The sequence below is a fragment of the Lithobates pipiens genome, unplaced genomic scaffold, assembly GCF_037356315.1.
Source record: "Lithobates pipiens isolate NorthernLeopardFrog02 unplaced genomic scaffold, aLitPip1_a1.2 Scaffold_8, whole genome shotgun sequence".
NCBI lineage: Eukaryota > Metazoa > Chordata > Amphibia > Anura > Ranidae > Lithobates > Lithobates pipiens.
In genome coordinates this window covers 532,826,473-532,846,795 of record NW_027507903.1, presented here as the reverse complement: position 1 = coordinate 532,846,795, position 20,323 = coordinate 532,826,473, and the positions used below count along the sequence as shown (strand labels likewise).

The 20,323-nt window shown below is 41.3% G+C and overlaps 21 non-coding genes across 21 annotated transcripts; all 21 read left to right on the top strand.

Annotated features, from left to right (window-relative positions):
• Positions 1-54: 54 nt before the first annotated feature.
• On the top strand, positions 55-147 carry TRNAI-UAU (transfer RNA isoleucine (anticodon UAU)). Its single transcript is given in 2 exon segments — positions 55-92; positions 112-147. It is a non-coding gene; the product is annotated as a tRNA-Ile (tRNA).
• A 417-nt stretch (positions 148-564) lies between these two features.
• On the top strand, positions 565-637 carry TRNAR-CCU (transfer RNA arginine (anticodon CCU)). Its single transcript has one exon. It is a non-coding gene; the product is annotated as a tRNA-Arg (tRNA).
• Positions 638-1,721: 1,084 nt separating this feature from the next.
• On the top strand, positions 1,722-1,814 carry TRNAI-UAU (transfer RNA isoleucine (anticodon UAU)). Its single transcript is given in 2 exon segments — positions 1,722-1,759; positions 1,779-1,814. It is a non-coding gene; the product is annotated as a tRNA-Ile (tRNA).
• Positions 1,815-2,231: 417 nt separating this feature from the next.
• On the top strand, positions 2,232-2,304 carry TRNAR-CCU (transfer RNA arginine (anticodon CCU)). The gene has a single exon. It is a non-coding gene; the product is annotated as a tRNA-Arg (tRNA).
• A 1,083-nt stretch (positions 2,305-3,387) lies between these two features.
• On the top strand, positions 3,388-3,480 carry TRNAI-UAU (transfer RNA isoleucine (anticodon UAU)). The gene is given in 2 exon segments: positions 3,388-3,425; positions 3,445-3,480. It is a non-coding gene; the product is annotated as a tRNA-Ile (tRNA).
• Positions 3,481-3,897: 417 nt separating this feature from the next.
• On the top strand, positions 3,898-3,970 carry TRNAR-CCU (transfer RNA arginine (anticodon CCU)). The gene has a single exon. It is a non-coding gene; the product is annotated as a tRNA-Arg (tRNA).
• Positions 3,971-5,564: 1,594 nt separating this feature from the next.
• Positions 5,565-5,637, top strand: TRNAR-CCU (transfer RNA arginine (anticodon CCU)). Its single transcript has one exon. It is a non-coding gene; the product is annotated as a tRNA-Arg (tRNA).
• Positions 5,638-6,720: 1,083 nt separating this feature from the next.
• On the top strand, positions 6,721-6,813 carry TRNAI-UAU (transfer RNA isoleucine (anticodon UAU)). Its single transcript is given in 2 exon segments — positions 6,721-6,758; positions 6,778-6,813. It is a non-coding gene; the product is annotated as a tRNA-Ile (tRNA).
• Positions 6,814-7,230: 417 nt separating this feature from the next.
• TRNAR-CCU (transfer RNA arginine (anticodon CCU)) lies at positions 7,231-7,303 on the top strand. The gene has a single exon. It is a non-coding gene; the product is annotated as a tRNA-Arg (tRNA).
• A 1,084-nt stretch (positions 7,304-8,387) lies between these two features.
• Positions 8,388-8,480, top strand: TRNAI-UAU (transfer RNA isoleucine (anticodon UAU)). Its single transcript is given in 2 exon segments — positions 8,388-8,425; positions 8,445-8,480. It is a non-coding gene; the product is annotated as a tRNA-Ile (tRNA).
• Positions 8,481-8,897: 417 nt separating this feature from the next.
• On the top strand, positions 8,898-8,970 carry TRNAR-CCU (transfer RNA arginine (anticodon CCU)). The gene has a single exon. It is a non-coding gene; the product is annotated as a tRNA-Arg (tRNA).
• Positions 8,971-10,053: 1,083 nt separating this feature from the next.
• On the top strand, positions 10,054-10,146 carry TRNAI-UAU (transfer RNA isoleucine (anticodon UAU)). The gene is given in 2 exon segments: positions 10,054-10,091; positions 10,111-10,146. It is a non-coding gene; the product is annotated as a tRNA-Ile (tRNA).
• Positions 10,147-10,563: 417 nt separating this feature from the next.
• On the top strand, positions 10,564-10,636 carry TRNAR-CCU (transfer RNA arginine (anticodon CCU)). The gene has a single exon. It is a non-coding gene; the product is annotated as a tRNA-Arg (tRNA).
• A 2,728-nt stretch (positions 10,637-13,364) lies between these two features.
• TRNAI-UAU (transfer RNA isoleucine (anticodon UAU)) lies at positions 13,365-13,457 on the top strand. The gene is given in 2 exon segments: positions 13,365-13,402; positions 13,422-13,457. It is a non-coding gene; the product is annotated as a tRNA-Ile (tRNA).
• A 417-nt stretch (positions 13,458-13,874) lies between these two features.
• Positions 13,875-13,947, top strand: TRNAR-CCU (transfer RNA arginine (anticodon CCU)). Its single transcript has one exon. It is a non-coding gene; the product is annotated as a tRNA-Arg (tRNA).
• A 1,083-nt stretch (positions 13,948-15,030) lies between these two features.
• On the top strand, positions 15,031-15,123 carry TRNAI-UAU (transfer RNA isoleucine (anticodon UAU)). The gene is given in 2 exon segments: positions 15,031-15,068; positions 15,088-15,123. It is a non-coding gene; the product is annotated as a tRNA-Ile (tRNA).
• A 417-nt stretch (positions 15,124-15,540) lies between these two features.
• Positions 15,541-15,613, top strand: TRNAR-CCU (transfer RNA arginine (anticodon CCU)). The gene has a single exon. It is a non-coding gene; the product is annotated as a tRNA-Arg (tRNA).
• A 1,594-nt stretch (positions 15,614-17,207) lies between these two features.
• On the top strand, positions 17,208-17,280 carry TRNAR-CCU (transfer RNA arginine (anticodon CCU)). Its single transcript has one exon. It is a non-coding gene; the product is annotated as a tRNA-Arg (tRNA).
• A 1,083-nt stretch (positions 17,281-18,363) lies between these two features.
• TRNAI-UAU (transfer RNA isoleucine (anticodon UAU)) lies at positions 18,364-18,456 on the top strand. Its single transcript is given in 2 exon segments — positions 18,364-18,401; positions 18,421-18,456. It is a non-coding gene; the product is annotated as a tRNA-Ile (tRNA).
• Positions 18,457-18,873: 417 nt separating this feature from the next.
• Positions 18,874-18,946, top strand: TRNAR-CCU (transfer RNA arginine (anticodon CCU)). The gene has a single exon. It is a non-coding gene; the product is annotated as a tRNA-Arg (tRNA).
• Positions 18,947-20,030: 1,084 nt separating this feature from the next.
• TRNAI-UAU (transfer RNA isoleucine (anticodon UAU)) lies at positions 20,031-20,123 on the top strand. The gene is given in 2 exon segments: positions 20,031-20,068; positions 20,088-20,123. It is a non-coding gene; the product is annotated as a tRNA-Ile (tRNA).
• Positions 20,124-20,323: the final 200 nt, after the last annotated feature.

The following is a 20,323-nucleotide window of genomic DNA, read 5'->3' as shown; positions in this document are numbered from 1 at the left end:
GGCCTATTTGAAACCAAGGAGACATGGGTGATGGATTTCCGTGATGGCTTCTGTGCTCCAGTGGCGCAATCGGTCAGCGCGCGGTACTTATATGGCAGTATCTGTTGAGCAATGCCGAGGTTGTGAGTTCGAGCCTCACCTGGAGCATGCAGTTTCTTGCTTTTTGCCTTTATTCATGGAAAATGTAATCTGCACTTGCACCCTATGGCCTGAGAACTTTACAACAGGGCAATAAGCGCCCAAAGAAACTCAAGGTTCTTTCCTCAAGGGTGCTTGAATGAGCTGTCTTTCTGTTACACTGACCACATTCTTTAAATTGTGGACCAGAACAGATAAAGAAAATGTGCGCCTTCTACTTGATGAAAAGAGGTGTGGAGAGCTGCGACATGGCTTTTCTCTTTCAGAAAACTCATTCTTCTGACTTTGTAGCTCAAACCGCTTGCAATTCTGTAGCAAGTTTACAAGGGAAAATAAAAACAAAGATTTTGCCACCCTTACCTTGTAAAGTAAGAGAACGGATGCCTTCTGAAAGAAAAAAAAAGTCTTTGCTGTCATTTAGCGAAAGCCCCAGTGGCCTAATGGATAAGGCACTGGCCTCCTAAGCCAGGGATTGTGGGTTCGAGTCCCATCTGGGGTGTTTGAGATCTTGCTTGACTCTTTCAAGTCACATCTAAAGCAAGGCTTTAGAATAAAACCTTTAGGACTTCCCTTTCCTGTTGCCTTAATTAATATGCATGCCTTCTCCTAGTAGAACTCAGATTAGTTCAGCAGCATGCTATCAACTGAATGGAAACTTCTGCAAGATGGCTACAAGTCCTCTTGTCCAAAACCAAATCTCCTGCAATGTTTCTGCCAAACAATATGTTCAACTCCCCACAAAGGAAACGCTGCTTTTATTAGGAAAGAGCTTTGCATTTTCTCCGACATTCTCCAGACATCCCATTGTGGCATGCAAATCCGGTGGCCTAAAATCTTCAAGCAAAAAAGCCACCCTGACAAGTATCGTTGGTCAGCTTAATTTGCAGGAAGGCATTTTATGTCCTTGTTGTGCCAGTTTCAGAAATGTTTTTCCTGATGTATCAACATGTATACGAATAGCAATCAGAATCGCTCCTTAGAGGTGTGCTTCCTTTGCTTCATATGACATGGTGTTGTTGCATTTGTTGAGATTCACACTGATAGCCACTGCTTTGGGACACATTCAGAAGTCTTCTTGCCGCAAGCAGTCAGAAATAGAATCTGATGTGGATCGGCAGATTTTCTGAAAAATAGAGCATCGAAATGCTCAACACAGTTGCTGGATAGTGGCATTTCAAATGTATTAACAACTCTTGTGTTTTATCTGGGTTTACCCACAAACGGACCTTGATCCAAAGGTACTTGGTATTACCTGCCACTTCTTGCTTTACAGTGGATATTTAGTAACTTTTCAAACATGCATGAATATATCCCTAACACGTCACGATAGCAGTTGCAATATCATTTTTTCTTTCAAAAAAGTTCTACTTTTATTTTTTAAATACTGTCCTTGAGCTCCAGTCAAGTGGATTTGGCGGTGTTTTTTTTTTTTCTAGGAGTACTTATATGCTACCATTTCTTGCTATGAGAGAAAAAAATATTCTCTTTTGTCTGGGATAAGCACGATTTTAGGTTTCGGATCACTTGAAGGCCTATTTGAAACCAAGGAGACATGGGTGATGGATTTCCTTGATGGCTTCTGTGCTCCAGTGGCGCAATCGGTCAGCGCGCGGTACTTATATGGCAGTATCTGTTGAGCAATGCCGAGGTTGTGAGTTCGAGCCTCACCTGGAGCATGCAGTTTCTTGCTTTTTGCCTTTATTCATGGAAAATGTAATCTGCACTTGCACCCTATGGCCTGAGAACTTTACAACAGGGCAATAAGCGCCCAAAGAAACTCAAGGTTCTTTCCTCAAGGGTGCTTGAATGAGCTGTCTTTCTGTTACACTGACCACATTCTTTAAATTGTGGACCAGAACAGATAAAGAAAATGTGCGCCTTCTACTTGATGAAAAGAGGTGTGGAGAGCTGCGACATGGCTTTTCTCTTTCAGAAAACTCATTCTTCTGACTTTGTAGCTCAAACCGCTTGCAATTCTGTAGCAAGTTTACAAGGGAAAATAAAAACAAAGATTTTGCCACCCTTACCTTGTAAAGTAAGAGAACGGATGCCTTCTGAAAGAAAAAAAAAGTCTTTGCTGTCATTTAGCGAAAGCCCCAGTGGCCTAATGGATAAGGCACTGGCCTCCTAAGCCAGGGATTGTGGGTTCGAGTCCCATCTGGGGTGTTTGAGATCTTGCTTGACTCTTTCAAGTCACATCTAAAGCAAGGCTTTAGAATAAAACCTTTAGGACTTCCCTTTCCTGTTGCCTTAATTAATATGCGTGCCTTCTCCTAGTAGAACTCAGATTAGTTCAGCAGCATGCTATCAACTGAATGGAAACTTCTGCAAGATGGCTACAAGTCCTCTTGTCCAAAACCAAATCTCCTGCAATGTTTCTGCCAAACAATATGTTCAACTCCCCACAAAGGAAACGCTGCTTTTATTAGGAAAGAGCTTTGCATTTTCTCCGACATTCTCCAGACATCCCATTGTGGCATGCAAATCCGGTGGCCTAAAATCTTCAAGCAAAAAAGCCACCCTGACAAGTATCGTTGGTAAGCTTAATTTGCAGGAAGGCATTTTATGTCCTTTTTGTGCCAGTTTCAGAAATGTTTTTCCTGATGTATCAACATGTATACGAATAGCAATCAGAATCGCTCCTTAGAGGTGTGCTTCCTTTGCTTCATATGACATGGTGTTGTTGCATTTGTTGAGATTCACACTGATAGCCACTGCTTTGGGACACATTCAGAAGTCTTCTTGCCGCAAGCAGTCAGAAATAGAATCTGACGTGGATCGGCAGATTTTCTGAAAAATAGAGCATCAAAATGCTCAACACAGTTGCTGGATAGTGGCATTTCAAATGTATTAACAACTCTTGTGTTTTATCTGGGTTTACCCACAAACGGACCTTGATCCAAAGGTACTTGGTATTACCTGCCACTTCTTGCTTTACAGTGGATATTTAGTAACTTTTCAAACATGCATGAATATATCCCTAACACGTCACGATAGCAGTTGCAATATCATTTTTTCTTTCAAAAAAGTTCTACTTTTATTTTTTAAATACTGTCCTTGAGCTCCAGTCAAGTGGATTTGGCGGTGTTTTTTTTTTTTCTAGGAGTACTTATATGCTACCATTTCTTGCTATGAGAGAAAAAATATTCTCTTTTGTCTGGGATAAGCACGATTTTAGGTTTCGGATCACTTGAAGGCCTATTTGAAACCAAGGAGACATGGGTGATGGATTTCCCTGATGGCTTCTGTGCTCCAGTGGCGCAATCGGTCAGCGCGCGGTACTTATATGGCAGTATCTGTTGAGCAATGCCGAGGTTGTGAGTTCGAGCCTCACCTGGAGCATGCAGTTTCTTGCTTTTTGCCTTTATTCATGGAAAATGTAATCTGCACTTGCACCCTATGGCCTGAGAACTTTACAACAGGGCAATAAGCGCCCAAAGAAACTCAAGGTTCTTTCCTCAAGGGTGCTTGAATGAGCTGTCTTTCTGTTACACTGACCACATTCTTTAAATTGTGGACCAGAACAGATAAAGAAAATGTGCGCCTTCTACTTGATGAAAAGAGGTGTGGAGAGCTGCGACATGGCTTTTCTCTTTCAGAAAACTCATTCTTCTGACTTTGTAGCTCAAACCGCTTGCAATTCTGTAGCAAGTTTACAAGGGAAAATAAAAACAAAGATTTTGCCACCCTTACCTTGTAAAGTAAGAGAACGGATGCCTTCTGAAAGAAAAAAAAAGTCTTTGCTGTCATTTAGCGAAAGCCCCAGTGGCCTAATGGATAAGGCACTGGCCTCCTAAGCCAGGGATTGTGGGTTCGAGTCCCATCTGGGGTGTTTGAGATCTTGCTTGACTCTTTCAAGTCACATCTAAAGCAAGGCTTTAGAATAAAACCTTTAGGACTTCCCTTTCCTGTTGCCTTAATTAATATGTGTGCCTTCTCCTAGTAGAACTCAAATTAGTTCAGCAGCATGCTATCAACTGAATGGAAACTTCTGCAAGATGGCTACAAGTCCTCTTGTCCAAAACCAAATCTCCTGCAATGTTTCTGCCAAACAATATGTTCAACTCCCCACAAAGGAAATGCTGCTTTTATTAGGAAAGAGCTTTGCATTTTCTCCGACATTCTCCAGACATCCCATTGTGGCATGCAAATCCGGTGGCCTAAAATCTTCAAGCAAAAAAGCCACCCTGACAAGTATCGTTGGTCAGCTTAATTTGCAGGAAGCCATTTTATGTCCTTGTTGTGCCAGTTTCAGAAATGTTTTTCCTGATGTATCAACATGTATACGAATAGCAATCAGAATCGCTCCTTAGAGGTGTGCTTCCTTTGCTTCATATGACATGGTGTTGTTGCATTTGTTGAGATTCACACTGATAGCCACTGCTTTGGGACACATTCAGAAGTCTTCTTGCCGCAAGCAGTCAGAAATAGAATCTGACGTGGATCGGCAGATTTTCTGAAAAATAGAGCATCGAAATGCTCAACACAGTTGCTGGATAGTGGCATTTCAAATGTATTAACAACTCTTGTGTTTTATCTGGGTTTATCCACAAACGGACCTTGATCCAAAGGTACTTGGTATTACCTGCCACTTCTTGCTTTACAGTGGATATTTAGTAACTTTTCAAACATGCATGAATATATCCCTAACACGTCACGATAGCAGTTGCAATATCATTTTTTCTTTCAAAAAAGTTCTACTTTTATTTTTTAAATACTGTCCTTGAGCTCCAGTCAAGTGGATTTGGCGGTGTTTTTTTTTTTTCTAGGAGTACTTATATGCTACCATTTCTTGCTATGAGAGAAAAAAATATTCTCTTTTGTCTGGGATAAGCACGATTTTAGGTTTCGGATCACTTGAAGGCCTATTTGAAACCAAGGAGACATGGGTGATGGATTTCCCTGATGGCTTCTGTGCTCCAGTGGTGCAATCGGTCAGCGCGCGGTACTTATATGGCAGTATCTGTTGAGCAATGCCGAGGTTGTGAGTTCGAGCCTCACCTGGAGCATGCAGTTTCTTGCTTTTTGCCTTTATTCATGGAAAATGTAATCTGCACTTGCACCCTATGGCCTGAGAACTTTACAACAGGGCAATAAGCGCCCAAAGAAACTCAAGGTTCTTTCCTCAAGGGTGCTTGAATGAGCTGTCTTTCTGTTACACTGACCACATTCTTTAAATTGTGGACCAGAACAGATAAAGAAAATGTGCGCCTTCTACTTGATGAAAAGAGGTGTGGAGAGCTGCGACATGGCTTTTCTCTTTCAGAAAACTCATTCTTCTGACTTTGTAGCTCAAACCGCTTGCAATTCTGTAGCAAGTTTACAAGGGAAAATAAAAACAAAGATTTTGCCACCCTTACCTTGTAAAGTAAGAGAACGGATGCCTTCTGAAAGAAAAAAAAAGTCTTTGCTGTCATTTAGCGAAAGCCCCAGTGGCCTAATGGATAAGGCACTGGCCTCCTAAGCCAGGGATTGTGGGTTCGAGTCCCATCTGGGGTGTTTGAGATCTTGCTTGACTCTTTCAAGTCACATCTAAAGCAAGGCTTTAGAATAAAACCTTTAGGACTTCCCTTTCCTGTTGCCTTAATTAATATGTGTGCCTTCTCCTAGTAGAACTCAGATTAGTTCAGCAGCATGCTATCAACTGAATGGAAACTTCTGCAAGATGGCTACAAGTCCTCTTGTCCAAAACCAAATCTCCTGCAATGTTTCTGCCAAACAATATGTTCAACTCCCCACAAAGGAAACGCTGCTTTTATTAGGAAAGAGCTTTGCATTTTCTCCGACATTCTCCAGACATCCCATTGTGGCATGCAAATCCGGTGGCCTAAAATCTTCAAGCAAAAAAGCCACCCTGACAAGTATCGTTGGTCAGCTTAATTTGCAGGAAGGCATTTTATGTCCTTGTTGTGCCAGTTTCAGAAATGTTTTTCCTGATGTATCAACATGTATACGAATAGCAATCAGAATCGCTCCTTAGAGGTGTGCTTCCTTTGCTTCATATGACATGGTGTTGTTGCATTTGTTGAGATTCACACTGATAGCCACTGCTTTGGGACACATTCAGAAGTCTTCTTGCCGCAAGCAGTCAGAAATAGAATCTGACGTGGATCGGCAGATTTTCTGAAAAATAGAGCATCAAAATGCTCAACACAGTTGCTGGATAGTGGCATTTCAAATGTATTAACAACTCTTGTGTTTTATCTGGGTTTACCCACAAACGGACCTTGATCCAAAGGTACTTGGTATTACCTGCCACTTCTTGCTTTACAGTGGATATTTAGTAACTTTTCAAACATGCATGAATATATCCCTAACACGTCACGATAGCAGTTGCAATATCATTTTTTCTTTCAAAAAAGTTCTACTTTTATTTTTTAAATACTGTCCTTGAGCTCCAGTCAAGTGGATTTGGCGGTGTTTTTTTTTTTTCTAGGAGTACTTATATGCTACCATTTCTTGCTATGAGAGAAAAAATATTCTCTTTTGTCTGGGATAAGCACGATTTTAGGTTTCGGATCACTTGAAGGCCTATTTGAAACCAAGGAGACATGGGTGATGGATTTCCGTGATGGCTTCTGTGCTCCAGTGGCGCAATCGGTCAGCGCGCGGTACTTATATGGCAGTATCTGTTGAGCAATGCCGAGGTTGTGAGTTCGAGCCTCACCTGGAGCATGCAGTTTCTTGCTTTTTGCCTTTATTCATGGAAAATGTAATCTGCACTTGCACCCTATGGCCTGAGAACTTTACAACAGGGCAATAAGCGCCCAAAGAAACTCAAGGTTCTTTCCTCAAGGGTGCTTGAATGAGCTGTCTTTCTGTTACACTGACCACATTCTTTAAATTGTGGACCAGAACAGATAAAGAAAATGTGCGCCTTCTACTTGATGAAAAGAGGTGTGGAGAGCTGCGACATGGCTTTTCTCTTTCAGAAAACTCATTCTTCTGACTTTGTAGCTCAAACCGCTTGCAATTCTGTAGCAAGTTTACAAGGGAAAATAAAAACAAAGATTTTGCCACCCTTACCTTGTAAAGTAAGAGAACGGATGCCTTCTGAAAGAAAAAAAAAGTCTTTGCTGTCATTTAGCGAAAGCCCCAGTGGCCTAATGGATAAGGCACTGGCCTCCTAAGCCAGGGATTGTGGGTTCGAGTCCCATCTGGGGTGTTTGAGATCTTGCTTGACTCTTTCAAGTCACATCTAAAGCAAGGCTTTAGAATAAAACCTTTAGGACTTCCCTTTCCTGTTGCCTTAATTAATATGCATGCCTTCTCCTAGTAGAACTCAGATTAGTTCAGCAGCATGCTATCAACTGAATGGAAACTTCTGCAAGATGGCTACAAGTCCTCTTGTCCAAAACCAAATCTCCTGCAATGTTTCTGCCAAACAATATGTTCAACTCCCCACAAAGGAAACGCTGCTTTTATTAGGAAAGAGCTTTGCATTTTCTCCGACATTCTCCAGACATCCCATTGTGGCATGCAAATCCGGTGGCCTAAAATCTTCAAGCAAAAAAGCCACCCTGACAAGTATCGTTGGTCAGCTTAATTTGCAGGAAGGCATTTTATGTCCTTGTTGTGCCAGTTTCAGAAATGTTTTTCCTGATGTATCAACATGTATACGAATAGCAATCAGAATCGCTCCTTAGAGGTGTGCTTCCTTTGCTTCATATGACATGGTGTTGTTGCATTTGTTGAGATTCACACTGATAGCCACTGCTTTGGGACACATTCAGAAGTCTTCTTGCCGCAAGCAGTCAGAAATAGAATCTGACGTGGATCGGCAGATTTTCTGAAAAATAGAGCATCGAAATGCTCAACACAGTTGCTGGATAGTGGCATTTCAAATGTATTAACAACTCTTGTGTTTTATCTGGGTTTACCCACAAACGGACCTTGATCCAAAGGTACTTGGTATTACCTGCCACTTCTTGCTTTACAGTGGATATTTAGTAACTTTTCAAACATGCATGAATATATCCCTAACACGTCACGATAGCAGTTGCAATATCATTTTTTCTTTCAAAAAAGTTCTACTTTTATTTTTTAAATACTGTCCTTGAGCTCCAGTCAAGTGGATTTGGCGGTGTTTTTTTTTTTTCTAGGAGTACTTATATGCTACCATTTCTTGCTATGAGAGAAAAAAATATTCTCTTTTGTCTGGGATAAGCACGATTTTAGGTTTCGGATCACTTGAAGGCCTATTTGAAACCAAGGAGACATGGGTGATGGATTTCCTTGATGGCTTCTGTGCTCCAGTGGCGCAATCGGTCAGCGCGCGGTACTTATATGGCAGTATCTGTTGAGCAATGCCGAGGTTGTGAGTTCGAGCCTCACCTGGAGCATGCAGTTTCTTGCTTTTTGCCTTTATTCATGGAAAATGTAATCTGCACTTGCACCCTATGGCCTGAGAACTTTACAACAGGGCAATAAGCGCCCAAAGAAACTCAAGGTTCTTTCCTCAAGGGTGCTTGAATGAGCTGTCTTTCTGTTACACTGACCACATTCTTTAAATTGTGGACCAGAACAGATAAAGAAAATGTGCGCCTTCTACTTGATGAAAAGAGGTGTGGAGAGCTGCGACATGGCTTTTCTCTTTCAGAAAACTCATTCTTCTGACTTTGTAGCTCAAACCGCTTGCAATTCTGTAGCAAGTTTACAAGGGAAAATAAAAACAAAGATTTTGCCACCCTTACCTTGTAAAGTAAGAGAACGGATGCCTTCTGAAAGAAAAAAAAAGTCTTTGCTGTCATTTAGCGAAAGCCCCAGTGGCCTAATGGATAAGGCACTGGCCTCCTAAGCCAGGGATTGTGGGTTCGAGTCCCATCTGGGGTGTTTGAGATCTTGCTTGACTCTTTCAAGTCACATCTAAAGCAAGGCTTTAGAATAAAACCTTTAGGACTTCCCTTTCCTGTTGCCTTAATTAATATGCGTGCCTTCTCCTAGTAGAACTCAGATTAGTTCAGCAGCATGCTATCAACTGAATGGAAACTTCTGCAAGATGGCTACAAGTCCTCTTGTCCAAAACCAAATCTCCTGCAATGTTTCTGCCAAACAATATGTTCAACTCCCCACAAAGGAAACGCTGCTTTTATTAGGAAAGAGCTTTGCATTTTCTCCGACATTCTCCAGACATCCCATTGTGGCATGCAAATCCGGTGGCCTAAAATCTTCAAGCAAAAAAGCCACCCTGACAAGTATCGTTGGTAAGCTTAATTTGCAGGAAGGCATTTTATGTCCTTTTTGTGCCAGTTTCAGAAATGTTTTTCCTGATGTATCAACATGTATACGAATAGCAATCAGAATCGCTCCTTAGAGGTGTGCTTCCTTTGCTTCATATGACATGGTGTTGTTGCATTTGTTGAGATTCACACTGATAGCCACTGCTTTGGGACACATTCAGAAGTCTTCTTGCCGCAAGCAGTCAGAAATAGAATCTGACGTGGATCGGCAGATTTTCTGAAAAATAGAGCATCAAAATGCTCAACACAGTTGCTGGATAGTGGCATTTCAAATGTATTAACAACTCTTGTGTTTTATCTGGGTTTACCCACAAACGGACCTTGATCCAAAGGTACTTGGTATTACCTGCCACTTCTTGCTTTACAGTGGATATTTAGTAACTTTTCAAACATGCATGAATATATCCCTAACACGTCACGATAGCAGTTGCAATATCATTTTTTCTTTCAAAAAAGTTCTACTTTTATTTTTTAAATACTGTCCTTGAGCTCCAGTCAAGTGGATTTGGCGGTGTTTTTTTTTTTTCTAGGAGTACTTATATGCTACCATTTCTTGCTATGAGAGAAAAAATATTCTCTTTTGTCTGGGATAAGCACGATTTTAGGTTTCGGATCACTTGAAGGCCTATTTGAAACCAAGGAGACATGGGTGATGGATTTCCGTGATGGCTTCTGTGCTCCAGTGGCGCAATCGGTCAGCGCGCGGTACTTATATGGCAGTATCTGTTGAGCAATGCCGAGGTTGTGAGTTCGAGCCTCACCTGGAGCATGCAGTTTCTTGCTTTTTGCCTTTATTCATGGAAAATGTAATCTGCACTTGCACCCTATGGCCTGACAACTTTACAACAGGGCAATAAGCGCCCAAAGAAACTCAAGGTTCTTTCCTCAAGGGTGCTTGAATGAGCTGTCTTTCTGTTACACTGACCACATTCTTTAAATTGTGGACCAGAACAGATAAAGAAAATGTGCGCCTTCTACTTGATGAAAAGAGGTGTGGAGAGCTGCGACATGGCTTTTCTCTTTCAGAAAACTCATTCTTCTGACTTTGTAGCTCAAACCGCTTGCAATTCTGTAGCAAGTTTACAAGGGAAAATAAAAACAAAGATTTTGCCACCCTTACCTTGTAAAGTAAGAGAACGGATGCCTTCTGAAAGAAAAAAAAAGTCTTTGCTGTCATTTAGCGAAAGCCCCAGTGGCCTAATGGATAAGGCACTGGCCTCCTAAGCCAGGGATTGTGGGTTCGAGTCCCATCTGGGGTGTTTGAGATCTTGCTTGACTCTTTCAAGTCACATCTAAAGCAAGGCTTTAGAATAAAACCTTTAGGACTTCCCTTTCCTGTTGCCTTAATTAATATGTGTGCCTTCTCCTAGTAGAACTCAAATTAGTTCAGCAGCATGCTATCAACTGAATGGAAACTTCTGCAAGATGGCTACAAGTCCTCTTGTCCAAAACCAAATCTCCTGCAATGTTTCTGCCAAACAATATGTTCAACTCCCCACAAAGGAAATGCTGCTTTTATTAGGAAAGAGCTTTGCATTTTCTCCGACATTCTCCAGACATCCCATTGTGGCATGCAAATCCGGTGGCCTAAAATCTTCAAGCAAAAAAGCCACCCTGACAAGTATCGTTGGTCAGCTTAATTTGCAGGAAGCCATTTTATGTCCTTGTTGTGCCAGTTTCAGAAATGTTTTTCCTGATGTATCAACATGTATACGAATAGCAATCAGAATCGCTCCTTAGAGGTGTGCTTCCTTTGCTTCATATGACATGGTGTTGTTGCATTTGTTGAGATTCACACTGATAGCCACTGCTTTGGGACACATTCAGAAGTCTTCTTGCCGCAAGCAGTCAGAAATAGAATCTGACGTGGATCGGCAGATTTTCTGAAAAATAGAGCATCGAAATGCTCAACACAGTTGCTGGATAGTGGCATTTCAAATGTATTAACAACTCTTGTGTTTTATCTGGGTTTATCCACAAACGGACCTTGATCCAAAGGTACTTGGTATTACCTGCCACTTCTTGCTTTACAGTGGATATTTAGTAACTTTTCAAACATGCATGAATATATCCCTAACACGTCACGATAGCAGTTGCAATATCATTTTTTCTTTCAAAAAAGTTCTACTTTTATTTTTTAAATACTGTCCTTGAGCTCCAGTCAAGTGGATTTGGCGGTGTTTTTTTTTTTTCTAGGAGTACTTATATGCTACCATTTCTTGCTATGAGAGAAAAAAATATTCTCTTTTGTCTGGGATAAGCACGATTTTAGGTTTCGGATCACTTGAAGGCCTATTTGAAACCAAGGAGACATGGGTGATGGATTTCCCTGATGGCTTCTGTGCTCCAGTGGTGCAATCGGTCAGCGCGCGGTACTTATATGGCAGTATCTGTTGAGCAATGCCGAGGTTGTGAGTTCGAGCCTCACCTGGAGCATGCAGTTTCTTGCTTTTTGCCTTTATTCATGGAAAATGTAATCTGCACTTGCACCCTATGGCCTGAGAACTTTACAACAGGGCAATAAGCGCCCAAAGAAACTCAAGGTTCTTTCCTCAAGGGTGCTTGAATGAGCTGTCTTTCTGTTACACTGACCACATTCTTTAAATTGTGGACCAGAACAGATAAAGAAAATGTGCGCCTTCTACTTGATGAAAAGAGGTGTGGAGAGCTGCGACATGGCTTTTCTCTTTCAGAAAACTCATTCTTCTGACTTTGTAGCTCAAACCGCTTGCAATTCTGTAGCAAGTTTACAAGGGAAAATAAAAACAAAGATTTTGCCACCCTTACCTTGTAAAGTAAGAGAACGGATGCCTTCTGAAAGAAAAAAAAAGTCTTTGCTGTCATTTAGCGAAAGCACTGGCCTCCTAAGCCAGGGATTGTGGGTTCGAGTCCCATCTGGGGTGTTTGAGATCTTGCTTGACTCTTTCAAGTCACATCTAAAGCAAGGCTTTAGAATAAAACCTTTAGGACTTCCCTTTCCTGTTGCCTTAATTAATATGCATGCCTTCTCCTAGTAGAACTCAGATTAGTTCAGCAGCATGCTATCAACTGAATGGAAACTTCTGCAAGATGGCTACAAGTCCTCTTGTCCAAAACCAAATCTCCTGCAATGTTTCTGCCAAACAATATGTTCAACTCCCCACAAAGGAAACGCTGCTTTTATTAGGAAAGAGCTTTGCATTTTCTCCGACATTCTCCAGACATCCCATTGTGGCATGCAAATCCGGTGTCCTAAAATCTTCAAGCAAAAAAGCCACCCTGACAAGTATCGTTGGTCAGCTTAATTTGCAGGAAGGCATTTTATGTCCTTGTTGTGCCAGTTTCAGAAATGTTTTTCCTGATGTATCAACATGTATACGAATAGCAATCAGAATCGCTCCTTAGAGGTGTGCTTCCTTTGCTTCATATGACATGGTGTTGTTGCATTTGTTGAGATTCACACTGATAGCCACTGCTTTGGGACACATTCAGAAGTCTTCTTGCCGCAAGCAGTCAGAAATAGAATCTGACGTGGATCGGCAGATTTTCTGAAAAATAGAGCATCGAAATGCTCAACACAGTTGCTGGATAGTGGCATTTCAAATGTATTAACAACTCTTGTGTTTTATCTGGGTTTACCCACAAACGGACCTTGATCCAAAGGTACTTGGTATTACCTGCCACTTCTTGCTTTACAGTGGATATTTAGTAACTTTTCAAACATGCATGAATATATCCCTAACACGTCACGATAGCAGTTGCAATATCATTTTTTCTTTCAAAAAAGTTCTACTTTTATTTTTTAAATACTGTCCTTGAGCTCCAGTCAAGTGGATTTGGCGGTGTTTTTTTTTTTTCTAGGAGTACTTATATGCTACCATTTCTTGCTATGAGAGAAAAAAATATTCTCTTTTGTCTGGGATAAGCACGATTTTAGGTTTCGGATCACTTGAAGGCCTATTTGAAACCAAGGAGACATGGGTGATGGATTTCCTTGATGGCTTCTGTGCTCCAGTGGCGCAATCGGTCAGCGCGCGGTACTTATATGGCAGTATCTGTTGAGCAATGCCGAGGTTGTGAGTTCGAGCCTCACCTGGAGCATGCAGTTTCTTGCTTTTTGCCTTTATTCATGGAAAATGTAATCTGCACTTGCACCCTATGGCCTGAGAACTTTACAACAGGGCAATAAGCGCCCAAAGAAACTCAAGGTTCTTTCCTCAAGGGTGCTTGAATGAGCTGTCTTTCTGTTACACTGACCACATTCTTTAAATTGTGGACCAGAACAGATAAAGAAAATGTGCGCCTTCTACTTGATGAAAAGAGGTGTGGAGAGCTGCGACATGGCTTTTCTCTTTCAGAAAACTCATTCTTCTGACTTTGTAGCTCAAACCGCTTGCAATTCTGTAGCAAGTTTACAAGGGAAAATAAAAACAAAGATTTTGCCACCCTTACCTTGTAAAGTAAGAGAACGGATGCCTTCTGAAAGAAAAAAAAAGTCTTTGCTGTCATTTAGCGAAAGCCCCAGTGGCCTAATGGATAAGGCACTGGCCTCCTAAGCCAGGGATTGTGGGTTCGAGTCCCATCTGGGGTGTTTGAGATCTTGCTTGACTCTTTCAAGTCACATCTAAAGCAAGGCTTTAGAATAAAACCTTTAGGACTTCCCTTTCCTGTTGCCTTAATTAATATGCGTGCCTTCTCCTAGTAGAACTCAGATTAGTTCAGCAGCATGCTATCAACTGAATGGAAACTTCTGCAAGATGGCTACAAGTCCTCTTGTCCAAAACCAAATCTCCTGCAATGTTTCTGCCAAACAATATGTTCAACTCCCCACAAAGGAAACGCTGCTTTTATTAGGAAAGAGCTTTGCATTTTCTCCGACATTCTCCAGACATCCCATTGTGGCATGCAAATCCGGTGGCCTAAAATCTTCAAGCAAAAAAGCCACCCTGACAAGTATCGTTGGTAAGCTTAATTTGCAGGAAGGCATTTTATGTCCTTTTTGTGCCAGTTTCAGAAATGTTTTTCCTGATGTATCAACATGTATACGAATAGCAATCAGAATCGCTCCTTAGAGGTGTGCTTCCTTTGCTTCATATGACATGGTGTTGTTGCATTTGTTGAGATTCACACTGATAGCCACTGCTTTGGGACACATTCAGAAGTCTTCTTGCCGCAAGCAGTCAGAAATAGAATCTGACGTGGATCGGCAGATTTTCTGAAAAATAGAGCATCAAAATGCTCAACACAGTTGCTGGATAGTGGCATTTCAAATGTATTAACAACTCTTGTGTTTTATCTGGGTTTACCCACAAACGGACCTTGATCCAAAGGTACTTGGTATTACCTGCCACTTCTTGCTTTACAGTGGATATTTAGTAACTTTTCAAACATGCATGAATATATCCCTAACACGTCACGATAGCAGTTGCAATATCATTTTTTCTTTCAAAAAAGTTCTACTTTTATTTTTTAAATACTGTCCTTGAGCTCCAGTCAAGTGGATTTGGCGGTGTTTTTTTTTTTTCTAGGAGTACTTATATGCTACCATTTCTTGCTATGAGAGAAAAAATATTCTCTTTTGTCTGGGATAAGCACGATTTTAGGTTTCGGATCACTTGAAGGCCTATTTGAAACCAAGGAGACATGGGTGATGGATTTCCCTGATGGCTTCTGTGCTCCAGTGGCGCAATCGGTCAGCGCGCGGTACTTATATGGCAGTATCTGTTGAGCAATGCCGAGGTTGTGAGTTCGAGCCTCACCTGGAGCATGCAGTTTCTTGCTTTTTGCCTTTATTCATGGAAAATGTAATCTGCACTTGCACCCTATGGCCTGAGAACTTTACAACAGGGCAATAAGCGCCCAAAGAAACTCAAGGTTCTTTCCTCAAGGGTGCTTGAATGAGCTGTCTTTCTGTTACACTGACCACATTCTTTAAATTGTGGACCAGAACAGATAAAGAAAATGTGCGCCTTCTACTTGATGAAAAGAGGTGTGGAGAGCTGCGACATGGCTTTTCTCTTTCAGAAAACTCATTCTTCTGACTTTGTAGCTCAAACCGCTTGCAATTCTGTAGCAAGTTTACAAGGGAAAATAAAAACAAAGATTTTGCCACCCTTACCTTGTAAAGTAAGAGAACGGATGCCTTCTGAAAGAAAAAAAAAGTCTTTGCTGTCATTTAGCGAAAGCCCCAGTGGCCTAATGGATAAGGCACTGGCCTCCTAAGCCAGGGATTGTGGGTTCGAGTCCCATCTGGGGTGTTTGAGATCTTGCTTGACTCTTTCAAGTCACATCTAAAGCAAGGCTTTAGAATAAAACCTTTAGGACTTCCCTTTCCTGTTGCCTTAATTAATATGTGTGCCTTCTCCTAGTAGAACTCAAATTAGTTCAGCAGCATGCTATCAACTGAATGGAAACTTCTGCAAGATGGCTACAAGTCCTCTTGTCCAAAACCAAATCTCCTGCAATGTTTCTGCCAAACAATATGTTCAACTCCCCACAAAGGAAATGCTGCTTTTATTAGGAAAGAGCTTTGCATTTTCTCCGACATTCTCCAGACATCCCATTGTGGCATGCAAATCCGGTGGCCTAAAATCTTCAAGCAAAAAAGCCACCCTGACAAGTATCGTTGGTCAGCTTAATTTGCAGGAAGCCATTTTATGTCCTTGTTGTGCCAGTTTCAGAAATGTTTTTCCTGATGTATCAACATGTATACGAATAGCAATCAGAATCGCTCCTTAGAGGTGTGCTTCCTTTGCTTCATATGACATGGTGTTGTTGCATTTGTTGAGATTCACACTGATAGCCACTGCTTTGGGACACATTCAGAAGTCTTCTTGCCGCAAGCAGTCAGAAATAGAATCTGACGTGGATCGGCAGATTTTCTGAAAAATAGAGCATCGAAATGCTCAACACAGTTGCTGGATAGTGGCATTTCAAATGTATTAACAACTCTTGTGTTTTATCTGGGTTTATCCACAAACGGACCTTGATCCAAAGGTACTTGGTATTACCTGCCACTTCTTGCTTTACAGTGGATATTTAGTAACTTTTCAAACATGCATGAATATATCCCTAACACGTCACGATAGCAGTTGCAATATCATTTTTTCTTTCAAAAAAGTTCTACTTTTATTTTTTAAATACTGTCCTTGAGCTCCAGTCAAGTGGATTTGGCGGTGTTTTTTTTTTTTCTAGGAGTACTTATATGCTACCATTTCTTGCTATGAGAGAAAAAAATATTCTCTTTTGTCTGGGATAAGCACGATTTTAGGTTTCGGATCACTTGAAGGCCTATTTGAAACCAAGGAGACATGGGTGATGGATTTCCCTGATGGCTTCTGTGCTCCAGTGGTGCAATCGGTCAGCGCGCGGTACTTATATGGCAGTATCTGTTGAGCAATGCCGAGGTTGTGAGTTCGAGCCTCACCTGGAGCATGCAGTTTCTTGCTTTTTGCCTTTATTCATGGAAAATGTAATCTGCACTTGCACCCTATGGCCTGAGAACTTTACAACAGGGCAATAAGCGCCCAAAGAAACTCAAGGTTCTTTCCTCAAGGGTGCTTGAATGAGCTGTCTTTCTGTTACACTGACCACATTCTTTAAATTGTGGACCAGAACAGATAAAGAAAATGTGCGCCTTCTACTTGATGAAAAGAGGTGTGGAGAGCTGCGACATGGCTTTTCTCTTTCAGAAAACTCATTCTTCTGACTTTGTAGCTCAAACCGCTTGCAATTCTGTAGCAAGTTTACAAGGGAAAATAAAAACAAAGATTTTGCCACCCTTACCTTGTAAAGTAAGAGAACGGATGCCTTCTGAAAGAAAAAAAAAGTCTTTGCTGTCATTTAGCGAAAGCCCCAGTGGCCTAATGGATAAGGCACTGGCCTCCTAAGCCAGGGATTGTGGGTTCGAGTCCCATCTGGGGTGTTTGAGATCTTGCTTGACTCTTTCAAGTCACATCTAAAGCAAGGCTTTAGAATAAAACCTTTAGGACTTCCCTTTCCTGTTGCCTTAATTAATATGTGTGCCTTCTCCTAGTAGAACTCAGATTAGTTCAGCAGCATGCTATCAACTGAATGGAAACTTCTGCAAGATGGCTACAAGTCCTCTTGTCCAAAACCAAATCTCCTGCAATGTTTCTGCCAAACAATATGTTCAACTCCCCACAAAGGAAACGCTGCTTTTATTAGGAAAGAGCTTTGCATTTTCTCCGACATTCTCCAGACATCCCATTGTGGCATGCAAATCCGGTGGCCTAAAATCTTCAAGCAAAAAAGCCACCCTGACAAGTATCGTTGGTCAGCTTAATTTGCAGGAAGGCATTTTATGTCCTTGTTGTGCCAGTTTCAGAAATGTTTTTCCTGATGTATCAACATGTATACGAATAGCAATCAGAATCGCTCCTTAGAGGTGTGCTTCCTTTGCTTCATATGACATGGTGTTGTTGCATTTGTTGAGATTCACACTGATAGCCACTGCTTTGGGACACATTCAGAAGTCTTCTTGCCGCAAGCAGTCAGAAATAGAATCTGACGTGGATCGGCAGATTTTCTGAAAAATAGAGCATCAAAATGCTCAACACAGTTGCTGGATAGTGGCATTTCAAATGTATTAACAACTCTTGTGTTTTATCTGGGTTTACCCACAAACGGACCTTGATCCAAAGGTACTTGGTATTACCTGCCACTTCTTGCTTTACAGTGGATATTTAGTAACTTTTCAAACATGCATGAATATATCCCTAACACGTCACGATAGCAGTTGCAATATCATTTTTTCTTTCAAAAAAGTTCTACTTTTATTTTTTAAATACTGTCCTTGAGCTCCAGTCAAGTGGATTTGGCGGTGTTTTTTTTTTTTCTAGGAGTACTTATATGCTACCATTTCTTGCTATGAGAGAAAAAATATTCTCTTTTGTCTGGGATAAGCACGATTTTAGGTTTCGGATCACTTGAAGGCCTATTTGAAACCAAGGAGACATGGGTGATGGATTTCCGTGATGGCTTCTGTGCTCCAGTGGCGCAATCGGTCAGCGCGCGGTACTTATATGGCAGTATCTGTTGAGCAATGCCGAGGTTGTGAGTTCGAGCCTCACCTGGAGCATGCAGTTTCTTGCTTTTTGCCTTTATTCATGGAAAATGTAATCTGCACTTGCACCCTATGGCCTGAGAACTTTACAACAGGGCAATAAGCGCCCAAAGAAACTCAAGGTTCTTTCCTCAAGGGTGCTTGAATGAGCTGTCTTTCTGTTACACTGACCACATTCTTTAAATTGTGGACCAGAACAGATAAAGAAAATGTGCGCCTTCTACTTGATGAAAAGAGGTGTGGAGAGCTGCGACATGGCTTTTCTCTTTCAGAAAACTCATTCTTCTGACTTTGTAGCTCAAACCGCTTGCAATTCTGTAGCAAGTTTACAAGGGAAAATAAAAACAAAGATTTTGCCACCCTTACCTTGTAAAGTAAGAGAACGGATGCCTTCTGAAAGAAAAAAAAAGTCTTTGCTGTCATTTAGCGAAAGCCCCAGTGGCCTAATGGATAAGGCACTGGCCTCCTAAGCCAGGGATTGTGGGTTCGAGTCCCATCTGGGGTGTTTGAGATCTTGCTTGACTCTTTCAAGTCACATCTAAAGCAAGGCTTTAGAATAAAACCTTTAGGACTTCCCTTTCCTGTTGCCTTAATTAATATGCATGCCTTCTCCTAGTAGAACTCAGATTAGTTCAGCAGCATGCTATCAACTGAATGGAAACTTCTGCAAGATGGCTACAAGTCCTCTTGTCCAAAACCAAATCTCCTGCAATGTTTCTGCCAAACAATATGTTCAACTCCCCACAAAGGAAACGCTGCTTTTATTAGGAAAGAGCTTTGCATTTTCTCCGACATTCTCCAGACATCCCATTGTGGCATGCAAATCCGGTGGCCTAAAATCTTCAAGCAAAAAAGCCACCCTGACAAGTATCGTTGGTCAGCTTAATTTGCAGGAAGGCATTTTATGTCCTTGTTGTGCCAGTTTCAGAAATGTTTTTCCTGATGTATCAACATGTATACGAATAGCAATCAGAATCGCTCCTTAGAGGTGTGCTTCCTTTGCTTCATATGACATGGTGTTGTTGCATTTGTTGAGATTCACACTGATAGCCACTGCTTTGGGACACATTCAGAAGTCTTCTTGCCGCAAGCAGTCAGAAATAGAATCTGACGTGGATCGGCAGATTTTCTGAAAAATAGAGCATCGAAATGCTCAACACAGTTGCTGGATAGTGGCATTTCAAATGTATTAACAACTCTTGTGTTTTATCTGGGTTTACCCACAAACGGACCTTGATCCAAAGGTACTTGGTATTACCTGCCACTTCTTGCTTTACAGTGGATATTTAGTAACTTTTCAAACATGCATGAATATATCCCTAACACGTCACGATAGCAGTTGCAATATCATTTTTTCTTTCAAAAAAGTTCTACTTTTATTTTTTAAATACTGTCCTTGAGCTCCAGTCAAGTGGATTTGGCGGTGTTTTTTTTTTTTCTAGGAGTACTTATATGCTACCATTTCTTGCTATGAGAGAAAAAAATATTCTCTTTTGTCTGGGATAAGCACGATTTTAGGTTTCGGATCACTTGAAGGCCTATTTGAAACCAAGGAGACATGGGTGATGGATTTCCTTGATGGCTTCTGTGCTCCAGTGGCGCAATCGGTCAGCGCGCGGTACTTATATGGCAGTATCTGTTGAGCAATGCCGAGGTTGTGAGTTCGAGCCTCACCTGGAGCATGCAGTTTCTTGCTTTTTGCCTTTATTCATGGAAAATGTAATCTGCACTTGCACCCTATGGCCTGAGAACTTTACAACAGGGCAATAAGCGCCCAAAGAAACTCAAGGTTCTTTCCTCAAGGGTGCTTGAATGAGCTGTCTTTCTGTTACACTGACCACATTCTTTAAATTGTGGACCAGAACAGATAAAGAAAATGTGC